At 44.4% G+C, this 15,133-nt stretch overlaps 1 protein-coding gene across 4 annotated transcripts in view; it reads right to left on the minus strand.

Annotated features, from left to right (window-relative positions):
• Positions 1 to 1,176, minus strand: part of MTUS1 (microtubule associated scaffold protein 1) — a 388,163-nt gene extending 386,987 nt beyond the window's left edge. The window contains exon 1 of one of the 4 annotated variants that reach the window (XM_068278642.1): positions 1,094 to 1,176. The gene's annotated coding sequence lies outside the window, so the exon portion shown is untranslated. Of the gene's footprint in view, positions 1 to 606; positions 1,029 to 1,053 lie in introns of those variants that run through there. The other 3 variants (XM_068278641.1, XM_068278639.1, XM_068278643.1) reach the window with 3 other exon arrangements.
• Between the last annotated feature and the right edge of the window lie 13,957 nt (positions 1,177 to 15,133).

A 15,133-nucleotide genomic window follows, 5' to 3' on the forward strand; every position in this document is an offset into this window, starting at 1 on the left:
ACTTTATCTTAAATATTACGCTGGCATGTACACTAGACCAATAGAACATTCATTTGTATGGATTATTACACTGGCATGTACACTAGACACTTATCTCTATGGAGTTGAGGTAAAGCCCAGTGGCGTAGCTAAGGAGCCATGGGCCCCGATGCAAGTTTTACATTGGAGCCCCCCAATTGATATGAGGCACCAAAACCTGCCAATGGCAATTACAGTGTCAGAGGTGCAAGAAGGGGGATGGGGAACAGTTTGTTAATGATTTCCGCTATTCTATAGAAGTGATTATTATGAGCACAGGATCAATAGAGAACAAATACTGCAGTTGAGGGACAGCCACTGGGGGCCCCTATGGCCCAAGGGCCCCGATGCGGTCGCAACCTCTGCACCCCCTTAAAGCCTCAACAAAGAGAACAGCGATAACTGGTTCAAATCCAACATAACAGGTCATTTCTATAAAACAGGGAGGTAATGGAGGTCAGGGGGTTATATAAACACTAGAAATCTATAGCTGCACAGGCAATAACTATATGGTGTCTATAGCCGGGCAATAAACGTGAACGGATTAAAACGTTATCTCTCCTGCAGTGCTGTGTGTGCTCACATTACCTGGCTATGCCTCCTCCACCATTAGAGCCAGCTTTCACCATGAGTCACTCTCACTGACATCAGAGAGGGGGTCATTCATTCCCATTGTCCGCTGCTCAGCTATATACTGGAGGGCTGTCAGAGAGGGGTCCTGATAGCGAGTGGGAGGGAGAGGGGACGTCTACAAGCCAGTGACAGTAAAGTGCGTCAACATAAACTTTAGGCTGCACCGTCCGTTATGCGTCAGAAGGAGATGCAGGCAGCAGCAGGTCGGCCGGGACAGGGGGAGCTGCAGTGCAGGACAGCAGGTAGTGGGCTGGCAGGGAAGGAACCGCTAGGAGACATGATAAAGCAATGCAGAGATAGAGAAGTGTCATTAGGCGCAGCCGGTAACCGGATCCTGCTCCATGCAATCGCTATAGGCATGGGAACGTGTCAAGGTCATGCTAGTATATGAGCTGCACCTGCCTGCTGCTGCTGGCGTTCCTGGAAGATGCCGGCCACTCACATGTAAGTATTGCTGAGCTCAGCTCCCTGCTCTGATCCGCTCTCCCGCACACACCGGCGCACACATCCACCGAGGTCATTTAAATCACTTCTCCCGCTGGATCACGGCTGCCCCCTACAGTCCACACCAGCAACTAGCACCAGAGCGCTGGAATGCGGCATGCTCCATGAAATTGTCAATTGGACTCTCTCTCACCGGTGCTGTCTGAACAGCAGAATTCACCTACAAGCAGCCTGGAAAATGTCACAGTATTTTATTTTCTCATAAAAATTTAAGTAGCAGCTCACGTATAAAGCAATACGTTTGTACATTTTGCCATGTTGGTAAAAATCAGTAAAGTTCTTTTCGCGTGATCCAAACAAGTTTAATACATTAATGCATGTTTGTAATGTAATACATTTTTAATGTAATGTAATGCATTCATGTATGGATTTTTGCACACGATAACACGTGTTGCCCCAATGAAAGCACGTTCCTTTCACAAATAGAAACAGGATAGCCAGGCAACTGGTATGAGTACATTTGAAATCGGCGCCGGTAGACTTGGGCGCAAGATTCAGCCGGTATATGGCTGATCCTGCTTCTGCACGAGTCCGGGCCGTTTTAATTACTATTCCCCCTCCAGGCCGCCATGGATAATGGGGGAATGAAATAATTTGGCTTCCAACGATTGCTGGAGGCCGAATTATTGTGTTTTTAAGCAACCTCGGCTCCGCCTTCTGACGGCGCCGACGTTACTCACTGAGCGCTGCAATAGGAGTGATTCCTATTGTAGTCTATGGAGGCGCCGGCTGCGCCCAAATCTAGCAGCGCTGAAAAGCACTGCTCCGACTGGTATTGCTTAAAAGGATATAATTATGGCAGCCTCCATATCCCTTTTGCTTCACTTGTCCTTTAAGATGCGATGCCACTTTTCGTAACTGTTGCAGTGCGATCAGTGTTGTAGCAATAGGGGGTGCAGAGGTAGCAACCTCATCGGGGCCCTTGGGCCAGAGGGGCCCCGAAGGGTCCACCCTCTATCACAGTATTAGCTCTTTATTGGTCCTGTGCTGGTAATAATCACTTCTATAGATGCTTTGAATAGTAGTTATCATTAACACACTGTTCCCCATCCCCTTCTTGCATCTCTGACACTGTGATTGTCCCTGGCAGGTTTTGGGGAGACGTATCAATTGTTATATATAGAGTGCTTGGGGGGTCCCATGTAAAACTTGCACCGGGGCCCATAGCTACGCCACTGAGTGCGATTGAAGAAATTGCAACAAAGCAAGAAGCGTGTAGAAGGCCTCAGTGTATGTAGTTTAAAGCGGACCCAAACCAAACATTTTTTTAATTAAAAATATTTAGTTGCACCACTCTGACACATTCAAAGATAAATAAACACTCCTACAAGCCTATGAGCATTTCAGTGCATGCTTTTCACCCTTCTCTTTTCATAACTAGGATTATACTGGGGGCAGCCATTAGCAATTTCTCCATTCCCGAACACCACCTATTTCACCAATTTGCCGGATTTTGTCCCGGCAATTTGAAAGGAAGGGAGGGGTTTCGCCAATAAATGTAAAATATTTTATATTTGTTATCATGCAGCTGAAAAAAAGGCTGCTATTTATTATAATAATTTAGAAAATAGATTTTATTTCTGAAATCTTGTATTTTTAATTTGTGTCCACTTTAACATAATATGTGATTTGAGACGTGTGCTTTTGAAATGATTGTGAATGGTTATAAAAAGATTTGCAAAAAGGAGGAGTGAGTTTGTGATGTACCCAGTGGCAGACACAGTCAACAGTGCGCCTCAGTGCAAAATGAACACACTGGGCCGTGCACTAATTGTTCTTTGGCAAAAAATAGGCCTGGCCACAAGAGACTGTGGGCAAGGCCAAATAATGTCCAAATATGTAAGCTGATATTACCGACGATAGGCAGATGTTAATGACATGCAGATATTGTCAAAAGACAAGCAAATAATATCAATAATAACAAGATAGCAATGGTAAACTACACTGCACACTAGAAATCCCAGAAGAAATAGAGGAACTGTACAGTGCGGGGAAAAGTGGGCATAATCACAAAAAATTAAGCAGGAGGTCGAATAAAAAATAAATGAGCATAACATAACCATATGTGAACCTAGCCAGGGTGTGGCTAGTGTTCATCAGTGGGCACTAAGCAAAGCCTTGGATAAAGCTCCCTCACTCCAACCTCTACAAAATCATGGATAATAAGAAGCATATGTACCTCAAAAACATAATTATGCAGCAGGTGCCCCGCAGTGACATGTTTATGACACAGAGCTCAGTAGACCCTCCTACAGCTGCACAGGTGTTTGCCTGTCCCTAAGTCTAGCATGTGTTTTTATATACTTTTTTTAAGTTTTTTATCAAGGCAAACAATTCATGAAGCTGCATGGTGGTCTAATGTCTACCAATCTACCACTCTAGCTTAGCAGATATATGACTGTTGTTAGCATACTGGAGCGAGGACTACTTAAACTAGGTTAAATTGATGTGGCTCTACAGGTCCTTCTCAAAAAATTAGCATATTGTGATAAAGTTCATTATTTTCTGTAATGTACTGATAATCATTAGACTTTCATATATTTTAGATTCATTACACACAACTGAAATAGTTCAAGCCTTTTATTGTTTTAATATTGATGATTTTGGCATACAGCTCATGAAAACCCAAAATTCCTATCTCGAAAAAATTAGCATATCATGAAAAGGTTCTCTAAACGAGCTATTAGTCTAATCATCTGAATCAACTAATTAACTCTAAACACCTGCAAAAGATTCCTGAGGCTTTTAAAAACTCCCAGTCTGGTTCATTACTCAAAACCGCAATCATGGGTAAGACTGTCGACCTGACTGCTGTCCAGAAGGCCATTATTGACACCCTCAAGCAAGAGGGTAAGACATAGAAAGAAATTTCTAAACGAATAGGCTGTTCCCAGAGTGCTGTATCAAGGCACCTCAGTGGGAAGTCTGTGGGAAGGAAAAAGTGTGGCAAAAAACGCTGCACAACAAGAAAAGGTGACCGGACCCTGAGGAAGATTGTGGAGAAGGACCGATTCCAGACCTTGGGGGACCTGCGGAAGCAGTGGACTGAGTCTGGAGTACAAACATCCAGAGCCACCGTGTACAGGCGTGTGCAGGAAATGGGCTACAGATGCCGCATTCCCCAGGTCAAGCCACTTTTGAACCAGAAACAGCGGCAGAAGCGCCTGACCTGGGCTACAGAGAAGCAGCACTGGACTGTTGCTCAGTGGTCCAAAGTATTTTTTTCGGATGAAAGCAACTTTTGCATGTCATTCGGAAATCAAGGTGCCAGAGTCTGGTGGAAGAGTGGGGAGAGAGAAATGCCAAAATGCCTGAAGTCCAGTGTCAAGTACCCACAGTCAGTGATGGTCTGGGGTGCCATGTCAGCTGCTGGTGTTGGTCCACTGTGTTTTATCAAGGGCAGGGCCAATGCAGCTAGCTATCAGGAGATTTTGGAGCACTTTATGCTTCCATCTGCTGAAAAGCTTTATGGAGATGAAGATTTCATTTTTCAGCACGACCTGGCACCTGCTCACAATGCCAAAACCGCTGGTAAATGGTTTACTGACCATAGTATTATTGTGTTCAATTGGCCTGCCAACTCTCCTTACCTGGACCCCATAGAGAATATGTGGGATATTGTGAAGAGAAAGTTGAAGAGACGCAAGAACCAACACTCTGGATGAGCTTAAGGCCGCTATCGAAGCATCCTGGGCCTCCATAACACCTGAGCAGTGCCACAGGCTGATTGCCTCCATGCCACGCCGCATTGAAGCAGTCATTTCTGCAAAAGGATTCCCGACCAAGTATTGAGTGCATAACTGAACATAATTATTTGAAGGTTGACTTTTTTTGTTTTAAAAACACTTTTCATTTATTGGTCGGATGAAATATGCAAATTTTTTGAGATAGAAATTTTGGGTTTTCATGAGCTGTATGCCAAAATCATCAATAAGAAAAACAATAAAAGGCTTGAACTACTTCAGTTGTGTGTAATGAATCTAAAATATATGAAAGTCTAATGTTTATCAGTACATTACAGAAAATAATGATCTTTATCACAATATGCTAATTTTTTGAGAAGGACCTGTATATTAAAAAAATAGTTATGAGAGTTTGGGAGTGGGACTAAGCTGTACACCACTACCTACATAAAACCACAGGGTGACTAACAGGGCAGTGCTGAACTGTAGATCTCTTTAAGTACTAGCATTGACCTCACCCACTGCGGCTTTCATCAGGTTCCCAGTTGGCTTTCATGGACGGATTTCTGGAAAGGACATAAAGGCCCGGGCCTTGGGCGGCTGTTGGAGGTGCTCATGTGAAAGAGGAGGCAAAAAATTGGGAGCAACACATGGAAAGGGGGATGCACGTGGAATGGGAGGGGAGCTGCTGCACAAGAAAGGGAGCTACAAGATACTTTGCTTAGGGGCACAAAAAGTATAAATCTGGACTTGCTGGCTTTTGGAGGTGTGCCCCATTATCGCAACAGCTAAGCCTTTTACAGTGACCTATATGTGGGGGGTCGATATACTTTACAACTGACTGGAGCGGACCTTTCCTCAGTATAATTAGAGGTGTGGTTTTAGCCATGTGATGCATGGAAAGAATGATGGGGTTCGGATGTAGAAATGTGGGAGAAGCATAGTTTTTTTGGATGTGGTGCAAAGGGTTGTAAGATGGGAGGCACTATGACAGCACTAGTGAAAACAAACGCAGCTGAGAATAGATTTAGCTCTGTGGCTGTCTGAGTAAATGGCAGGACTGCATACGTCCTCAACAGTGAGCATCATTGGCAAACACAGAGGGGGATTACAGCTGCCCAGAACCCCCCCCCCCCCCCCCTCCCAGGCAGGGCCAGTGCAGTGTCTGGGGACAGGCACGAGTTGAGATCTCAGAATATCTGCAAAAATCCTGCAGCTCACAGCACCACTCCCTTTTTTTCCCTGCTACAGCTGACTTTGGATGGAGCAGCAGCGAGTGTACAGAGCATGGAGCAGCAGCGTGTGCACAAAGTATGGAGCAGCTCTGGGGATCTTAACAGAGTCAGGTATGAGCACAGCCCTGTTCCCAGTTGTGTGAATGTTTCCCTTTCCCCTTCATTAGCAATGTCGGCTATCCTCATTATTATCTGTATCCAAACTGCTCCCATTTGATCCCGTTGTCGATTGGGAGCAGATCGGACCTTTTAGGAAATAATTGTCAGATCCTGTCAGTGAAGAGGTAGCAACCACATCAGGGCCCTTGGGCTAGAGGGGTCCCAAGGGGTCCACGCCTCAAACACAGTATTAGCTCTTTATTGGTCCTGTGCTTATAATATTCACTTCTACAGTATAATTGATTTGAATAGTAGTGGTCATTAACACACTGTTTCCCATCTCCTTCTTGTACCTCTGACACTGTGGTTGTCATTGATTGGTTTTGGTTTGCCGTATCAATTGTTATGTAAAGAGTGCTTGAGGGGCCCCAATGCTAAACTTGCACCGGGGCCCATAGCTCCTTAGCTACGCCACTGCTCAGAAGTCATCAAGAGGGGAGTTTGGAAGCTGGGGGTTGCAGCATTAGGTTAGAGATTGTGTGTGTATGGGGAAAGGGGGGGGAATAGGTAATGTAAAATAAGTTACTTTTAAAGTAGCTTCTCAAGAGTCCCTTTTCATTATTTGTACCAGACTTTCATAGCTGTAGGGGCAATCTCCAAAGACTTCAAGCAGTGTACCAAACGCTGCAAGCAGCAGGGCCTGCTGTCAAAGCCTTCAGCTGTGCTGCTTTAGATCGCATTACTATATTTTTAAAGTATGATTTGTTCTATACAAAAAAAGCTTTGAAATAAGACAGCTGGATTCACAGAAGTACAGATTCATTATAGTCCAATTCCTGTGCAAAAGTAAATGATAACTAGTATTTATGCCCACTTGGTGATTGCACTAAATCCTAGATTCAAGCCTATTTGTACAAATAAGTGGAAGAATCTTTTCTCTAAAGTGAAAGATGCATTTACAATGAAGTGTGTAGTGCTGCTATAAGTGTTGTAAATCACAGCTGTACATTGCCTGCAGGGTCCTTTTTTTGCTCTAGCGCAGGAACCTTTTTGGCTGAGACAGTCATAAACGCCACATATTTAAAAATGTATTTCCGTGACAGCCATACATTATGTTTCAAACTGGGACAGTGCGCATGCGCAGCAGAGGGCTCATGTCCCTGTTGCCATGGTGAATTGTCAGACACGTCTTCAGCTTCTCTTGGGTTTCAGCAACATTAGCAATTTCCCTGAGAGCCAGACAGGAGAAATACAGACTAACAGCTTGTACAATTAGCTAGCTGATTTGGGGGTTGATTCACTTTGTAAGACGAGATCCCCATGCACATTGGTCCTATAGGCCGCCTGTCAAATGACAGGCAGCCTATTGGGCCAATCAAAATGTGGGCATCTGATCCTGCAAGGTCACTGGACCTGGCAAGGATATGAGCAGCGCTACTTAAAAACAGACTAGTGCCTACCTGCAAAAGAGTGCAAGCCCCACTTGTGGGGTCGAATACACACCGAGCATACACATGACCTGTCTACCACTAGAGGAGGATGTTGGTTTCCATTAACAGCTTGCATGCAACCTATTAAGTACTCGTCCCTCCCACTGCGAAGAAGTCAATCCTCCATGGGAGGGGCCTAACACTAACTAAATCCTAACCTATGTATATGCATAGCCTGGGTGCGGCTAATCAAATAAAATAGAAAATTTAAAATTGCGCAAAAGGTGTATCAGCGCAACACCAGGCCGCCTCCGAATGGCCTCCATCAGAGATGCGCTGAGCCCCCCCAGGAACTACAAACGCACCTTGAACCCAAACAGAAGCTCTGCATATACACCAAAAGCATGGCTGTTAAGTGGGAGCAGCTGACCAAAAACGAATTACATTAGTACATGGCAAGGATATGAGCAGCGCTACTTAAAAACAGACTAGTGCCTACCTGCAAAAGAGTGCAAGCCCCACTTGTGGGGTCGAATACACACCGAGCATACACATGACCTGTCTACCACTAGAGGAGGATGTTGGTTTCCATTAACAGCTTGCATGCAACCTATTAAGTACTCGTCCCTCCCACTGCGAAGAAGTCAATCCTCCATGGGAGGGGCCTAACACTAACTAAATCCTAACCTATGTATATGCATAGCCTGGGTGCGGCTAATCAAATAAAATAGAAAATTTAAAATTGCGCAAAAGGTGGATCAGCGCAACACCAGGCCGCCTCCGAATGGCCTCCATCAGAGATGCGCTGAGCCCCCCCAGGAACTACAAACGCACCTTGAACCCAAACAGAAGCTCTGCATATACACCAAAAGCATGGCTGTTAAGTGGGAGCAGCTGACCAAAAACGAATTACATTAGTACATGGCAAGGATATGAGCAGCGCTACTTAAAAACAGACTAGTGCCTACCTGCAAAAGAGTGCAAGCCCCACTTGTGGGGTCGAATACACACCGAGCATACACATGACCTGTCTACCACTAGAGGAGGATGTTGGTTTCCATTAACAGCTTGCATGCAACCTATTAAGTACTCGTCCCTCCCACTGCGAAGAAGTCAATCCTCCATGGGAGGGGCCTAACACTAACTAAATCCTAACCTATGTATATGCATAGCCTGGGTGCGGCTAATCAAATAAAATAGAAAATTTAAAATTGCGCAAAAGGTGGATCAGCGCAACACCAGGCCGCCTCCGAATGGCCTCCATCAGAGATGCGCTGAGCCCCCCCAGGAACTACAAACGCACCTTGAACCCAAACAGAAGCTCTGCATATACACCAAAAGCATGGCTGTTAAGTGGGAGCAGCTGACCAAAAACGAATTACATTAGTACATGGCAAGGATATGAGCAGCGCTACTTAAAAACAGACTAGTGCCTACCTGCAAAAGAGTGCAAGCCCCACTTGTGGGGTCGAATACACACCGAGCATACACATGACCTGTCTACCACTAGAGGAGGATGTTGGTTTCCATTAACAGCTTGCATGCAACCTATTAAGTACTCGTCCCTCCCACTGCGAAGAAGTCAATCCTCCATGGGAGGGGCCTAACACTAACTAAATCCTAACCTATGTATATGCATAGCCTGGGTGCGGCTAATCAAATAAAATAGAAAATTTAAAATTGCGCAAAAGGTGGATCAGCGCAACACCAGGCCGCCTCCGAATGGCCTCCATCAGAGATGCGCTGAGCCCCCCCAGGAACTACAAACGCACCTTGAACCCAAACAGAAGCTCTGCATATACACCAAAAGCATGGCTGTTAAGTGGGAGCAGCTGACCAAAAACGAATTACATTAGTACATGGCAAGGATATGAGCAGCGCTACTTAAAAACAGACTAGTGCCTACCTCACTGGACCTGACAGAGTCCAGAGTGAGACAACTGGAGCAGCTGTTCATTTTGGGGGAAGCGTGAGTAAGTTAGTAGTGCATGCTACAGCAGTAGCGTGCCTACAAAGGCTTGCACTAATGGAAGCAGTTAATGTGGTTTCCATCACTATTTTTGTACATAGCGTTTTTGGATCGTAACACGCCGGGAGTAGAAAAGGGCCCTAAGAGAAGGCTGAAATTTTTACAAATGTATGTAATTAAGGAAAAAAGGGAAATTAGGGCGCAGGGCAAAGCCGAAAAACGCCTCACCCTTCTCCTGCAAAAGTCCTGTCGGCATTAATTACTATTCAGGCTGCCAGCTATTGCTGGTGATAGAATTACTTTGTTTTATACTAATTTGGGCTCCGTCTTTTGACAGCACCTAAATGACTGTCTCAGGGCCGCTATAGCTGTAATTCACATTACGGCCTATGGTGGCGCATGGTCCGCCCACATTTCCTGCACCGTCTTTGCTTGTCTCCAGTTTTTACTTTGCAGCATAATGGGTGCTCCTAGTGCACGATTGAGCAGGATAGTTCATTACAGCAAGGATACCAGGGCAGGAGAAGCAGCAGTGTACAAACTCCAGCTTCAGATAGGCCTGTTCTACTTTTACTGCTGTTATCTAATGATGGAGCAAGATCAATAATGCAAATACAGTGCACTTTAGATAAGGCCCCCATTTCAACTGACGTGGCTGAAAATTATTAATAAGTAAACTTGCCAGTGCTTGAGTGGTTGCTGCCTGTGTACACACATTCACTGACACTTAATAGGAGCATGCTAAGGGAGAGAAGGGAAAGTATAGTCACATAGTTTACATATCACAGAGCATAGACCTGGGTGGGATTCTGCTTGCCATTCATTCATAATATTAAAAACTCCCATCTCACAATAAGGACTTTAATTTTCACAACAAAACATTAAGGTGAACATTTACATTTGTGAGACGAAATTGGAGCAGTTAAGAAAATCCCTGCATGAAACTCTTCAATTGTGATGCGATTTTCTTGCTTATCATATAATAAGTAGGGATAAACAGAAATTTCCTAACTTTTATTTGCAGAAAATTGGCCCATTTTTGCTTAGCAATTTTGTATGTGGTACCGGCACGTATTTTGCATTAAAATTCGCCTTTACCGTGAATTCACCTCCAGACTTTGCTACAAAATTACAACGAAGAATATCGCTGACTTTAGCCGTTTACGTGCTATAATCACCAAATTTGCTACATATGTTAAACAGTGTCTCTAGGGGCTGCAAGTGTTCAGCCAATACACTGCGCTCAGGATATACAGTCAGTGGGGGACTATAAACAGTCACAGGGTGACTCCCTGCTAGGATGGACTCAGCGAGTCAATAAAATTAAAGCGCCTGATCTGAAGGAACCACTGATGACCAACCAACGTAGAGGGTGACCGAGGAAGGCCGGAGGGTCGCCATAAGAACCCTCAATACGCATTTTAAGTCACTGAGTCCATTCTCGCAGTAAGTCACCCTGTGTCGGGGGGGGTAGGGGGGCGACACCCCTGTATTTGCTGTCTGCTGCTGTATGGGGAGATAAGAAGGGTTCCTTTGATGCATTGGTCGTTAAGGAATATCGATTGACTTTCAGACTGTTTATAGTCACCCACTGACTGTATATCCTGAGCGCAGTGTATTGGCTGATCACTTGCAGCCCCTAGAGACACCGCGTACGTACAAAAAGGGCGCCCGGACAAAAAGGGCGCGGGGTGTAAACGCTAATTAATAATTAATCATTAACAGCGTTTATAAAAATAGTGTGCTATATTTCGTTTACAAATAATGTTTTACAAAATTATAAATCATTAAATAATGTTTATGAAATCGGCAATTGTGAAAATGTTAATCTTCCCTGTTTCAAAAGTGAAACTTATAATTACGTTTATTAAAAAAACGATAATATATGTTTAACTGTTATAATTGTATATTATTGTGAATAACCTTCATTTATGGTTTGTTCTTATAATAAAATCTGAAAATATTCTTTACAACGATGATATAAATATAACTACGTTCGTAATAAGTGTTGTAAAACATTAGTAAGTATTACTAAAATTTTACTAAAACTATACCTAAGCCTACTCTCACACAGAACCCTCCCTGTACCTATCCCTAACCCCTAGACCCCCCTTGTGTGCCTAAACCTAAGACCCCCCTGGTGGTGCCTAACCCTAAGACCCCCCTGGTTGTGCCTAACCCTAACCACCCCCCTGGTGGTTTATATTGTACTGTAACTATACTTAACCCTACTCTCACACAGAACCCTCCCTGTACCTATCCCTAACCCCTAGACCCCCCTGGTGGTGCCTAAACCTAAGACCCACCCTGGTGGTGCCTAAACCTAAGACCCCCCTGGTGGTGCCTAAACCTAAGACCCCCGTGGTGGTGCCTAAACCTAAGACCCCCCTGGTGGTGCCTAACCCTAAGACCCCCCTGGTGGTGCCTAAACCTAAGACCCCCCTGGTGGTGCCTAACCCTAAGACCCCCCTGGTGGTGCCTAACCCTAAGACCCCCCTGGTGGTGCCTAAACCTAAGATTCCCCTGGTGGTGCCTAAACCTAAGACCCCCCTGGTGGTGCCTAAACCTAAGACCCCCCCTGGTGGTGCCTAAACCTAAGACCCCCCTGGTGGTGCCTAACCCTAACCACCCCCCTTACTGATCACTTTATTATGTGGATAATAATGTTTTACTAATTGTGGCTGCAAAAAATATATTGCAATTTACGTTACGTACTGAACGGTTTATTTTGTGAATAATAATGTTTTACAGTAAGGGATAAAACTTTAAATAATGTTTTAATTAGTTAAATAAGATAAATATGTTTAGTTTAGTATTTTTATAAACGTTATTCTGCACGGGTGCATTTTATAAAACGTAAATCACCACAAGCACAGTTATAAATCATTAAAAATCTCCAGGCGCCGTTTGTAAACGTTATTTAACTCCGGCGCCCTTTTTTCCTGCTCGGCGCCCATTAAACGTTATTTATTATGAGAGTGAATGGCGGCGCCCTTTTTGTCCACTAGCTGCCTGCGCCCTTTTTTCCCGCTTCCAGAGACACCCCAAGAGTGCACTGCAACCCGCACTGACAAGGTGCATCAGGCTGAATGCCAGCATATTGCAGTTGTGCCTTGTTTGAAGGATTTGTGTTCTGTGAACATCTTATAGGGACTGTTGTGCACACGAAGTCTATTCTGCATATGTTAAAGAGTACCTGTTGGGAAAAAAATGTGTTAGTTGCCTTGGGAAGGGGAAGCCTCTGGATGCTAAAGAGGCTTCCTCTGTCATCTTCAGCAGAGGGGACCCAGCGCAGGCTCCCCTGAAAACTCCCTCGCTGGCAGTGCAGGTAAGTAGAGTAGTGGCTGTTTCTGCTGGAGCCCGATCGGGTCCACTCTACTGCATAGGCACGAGCCATCTGCACAGTGGAGCAGACCCGATCAGGCCTGGCTGTTTCCACCGCAGAACGAGCGGCAAGCTGCTAGTGTGTCTGCATGCAGCAGTGAATTAATGTTCTGTTACTGTTGACCTGCGTTCAGGGAAGCCAGAGCTGCCTCGTTAGGATCCAGAAGCTTCCCCCTCCCGAGGTAAGTATGTGATATTTTTTTTCTACAGGTTTTCTTTAAGGAGATTACTGGGAACAGGGGAGAAGACATTAAATGCAGTTTATAGAAAAGCAGAGGGGGGACAGCAGAAGAGCGGGTGAGAGTGGACCTGCGGCGAGGGACACAGAGACACAGGGACACAGAGACTTCTAGGAGCTGGAAAAAGCCCTAGGTGAGTAAAGATACATGATTTTTTTTGCCTCATGTATCCTTTAAAGGATACCCGATGTGACATGATAAGATAGACATGTGTATGTACAGTGCCAAGCACACAAATAACTATGCTGTGTTAAACATCATATATGTAAGTGGCAGTTCCTGTCTGAGTCCGACTACATTGTGACAATCACTGATAAGAAATTCCAACTATAAAACACTTTCCTAGCACAAAATGGCTTCTGAGAGCAAGAAAGAGATAAACATGGTCAACAGTTCATAGATTTTAGCTCTGGCATACGTCAATGAATGTGTCACAGAACAAAAAGAATTAAACAGTAAAAACTTAAAAAGTCGATTTAAATATAAAATAAAACTGGAATACCTTAAAAAAGTCAATTTTAGGAGAAGGAAGATAGCTAAAATTAGTTTATTTTCACCTCGGGTGTTCTTTAAAGGGGCACTATGGCGAAAAATTGTAAAATTTAAAATATGTGCAAACATAGACACATAAGAAGTACGTTTTTTCCAGAATAAAAGGAGCCATAAATTACTTTACTCCTATGTTGCTGTCACTTACAGTAGGTAGTAGAAATCTGACAGAAGTGACAGGTTTTGGACTAGTCCATCTCTTCATAGGGGATTCTCAGCAAGGTTTTTATTTCTTTATAAAGATATTCCCCAAAAAGGATTTAAACAATGATGCTGGTTATCTTCTCTGCTCGCTACACAGTTTTTTGGCAGTTGGACTGAGCAACTGCCATTCACTAAGTGCTTTTGAAAATAAATAAATCCCTGAGAATCCCCCCATGAAGTGATGGGGCTTGATTCACAAAGCGATACTAACTGTTTAGCACGGGTGTGCTAAACAGTAAGCACGTGAAGTGCCGTTCGTGGACTTTTGCGCACGTAAAGTGCCGCGATTCGCGCGATCGCGGACTTTTGCGCGCGCAAATTGCCGTGATTCGCGCCAATCGCGGCAATTTGCTCGCGCAAAAGTAAAAGCTCGTGAACGGCACTTTATGTGCTAACTGTTTAGCACACCCGTGCTAAACAGTTAGCACCGCTTTGTGAATCAAGCCCATGGACTAGTCCAAAACCTTCACGCTTCTGTCAGATTTCTACTACTTAGAGACAGCAGCATAGGAGAAAAGTAATTATGGCTCATTTTACTCTGGAAAAAAACATATTTCTTATTTGTCTATGTTTGCCAGGGCCGGACCAAGGCAGAGGCGAGAGAGGCTCTAGCCTCAGGGCACAGTGTAGGAGGGGGCGCACAACTCACTCAGCTATCATTCCCCTATTGTGTTTGAAGCAGAGAGAAATAAGAAAAGGGTATACATGGCAGTGACTGCAAGCCAAATAACTAGAGATAGAGGTGTTGGGGCCCTGGGGCGCCTCTTAGTCTAATAGCAATCAGCGTGTGATGACTGGGGTGGGAGGGATGGAGGGGTGCACTTTAGTGTCTCAGCCTTGGGTGCTGGAGGACTTGATGTTTGCACATATTTTAAATTTTACAATTTTTCGCCATAGTGCCCCTTTAATGAGGTATACTGCTGCCCTGATACCCTGCTAACATCCCCTACTATAACACATTTTGGAGGAGGCCATGCGTGCAAAGTCTGGAGTCTTCCTAAGAAATGGTTTGAATGTAGGAAGAAAGGTTAGCTTACATACCGTACTTCTTACATGACAGCAGAGCTATTACAGCACAATGAAAATTATCATGCTGAGTTGTGGTTCACAGCACATTGCAAATTCAGTAAGTAAACAGTACTGACATGCTTGATTAGGCTGTGGATGGTTTTATTGTAAGAGTGTC

The sequence above is a fragment of the Hyperolius riggenbachi genome, chromosome 1 (assembly GCF_040937935.1).
Source record: "Hyperolius riggenbachi isolate aHypRig1 chromosome 1, aHypRig1.pri, whole genome shotgun sequence".
In the NCBI taxonomy this organism is placed as follows: domain Eukaryota; kingdom Metazoa; phylum Chordata; class Amphibia; order Anura; family Hyperoliidae; genus Hyperolius; species Hyperolius riggenbachi.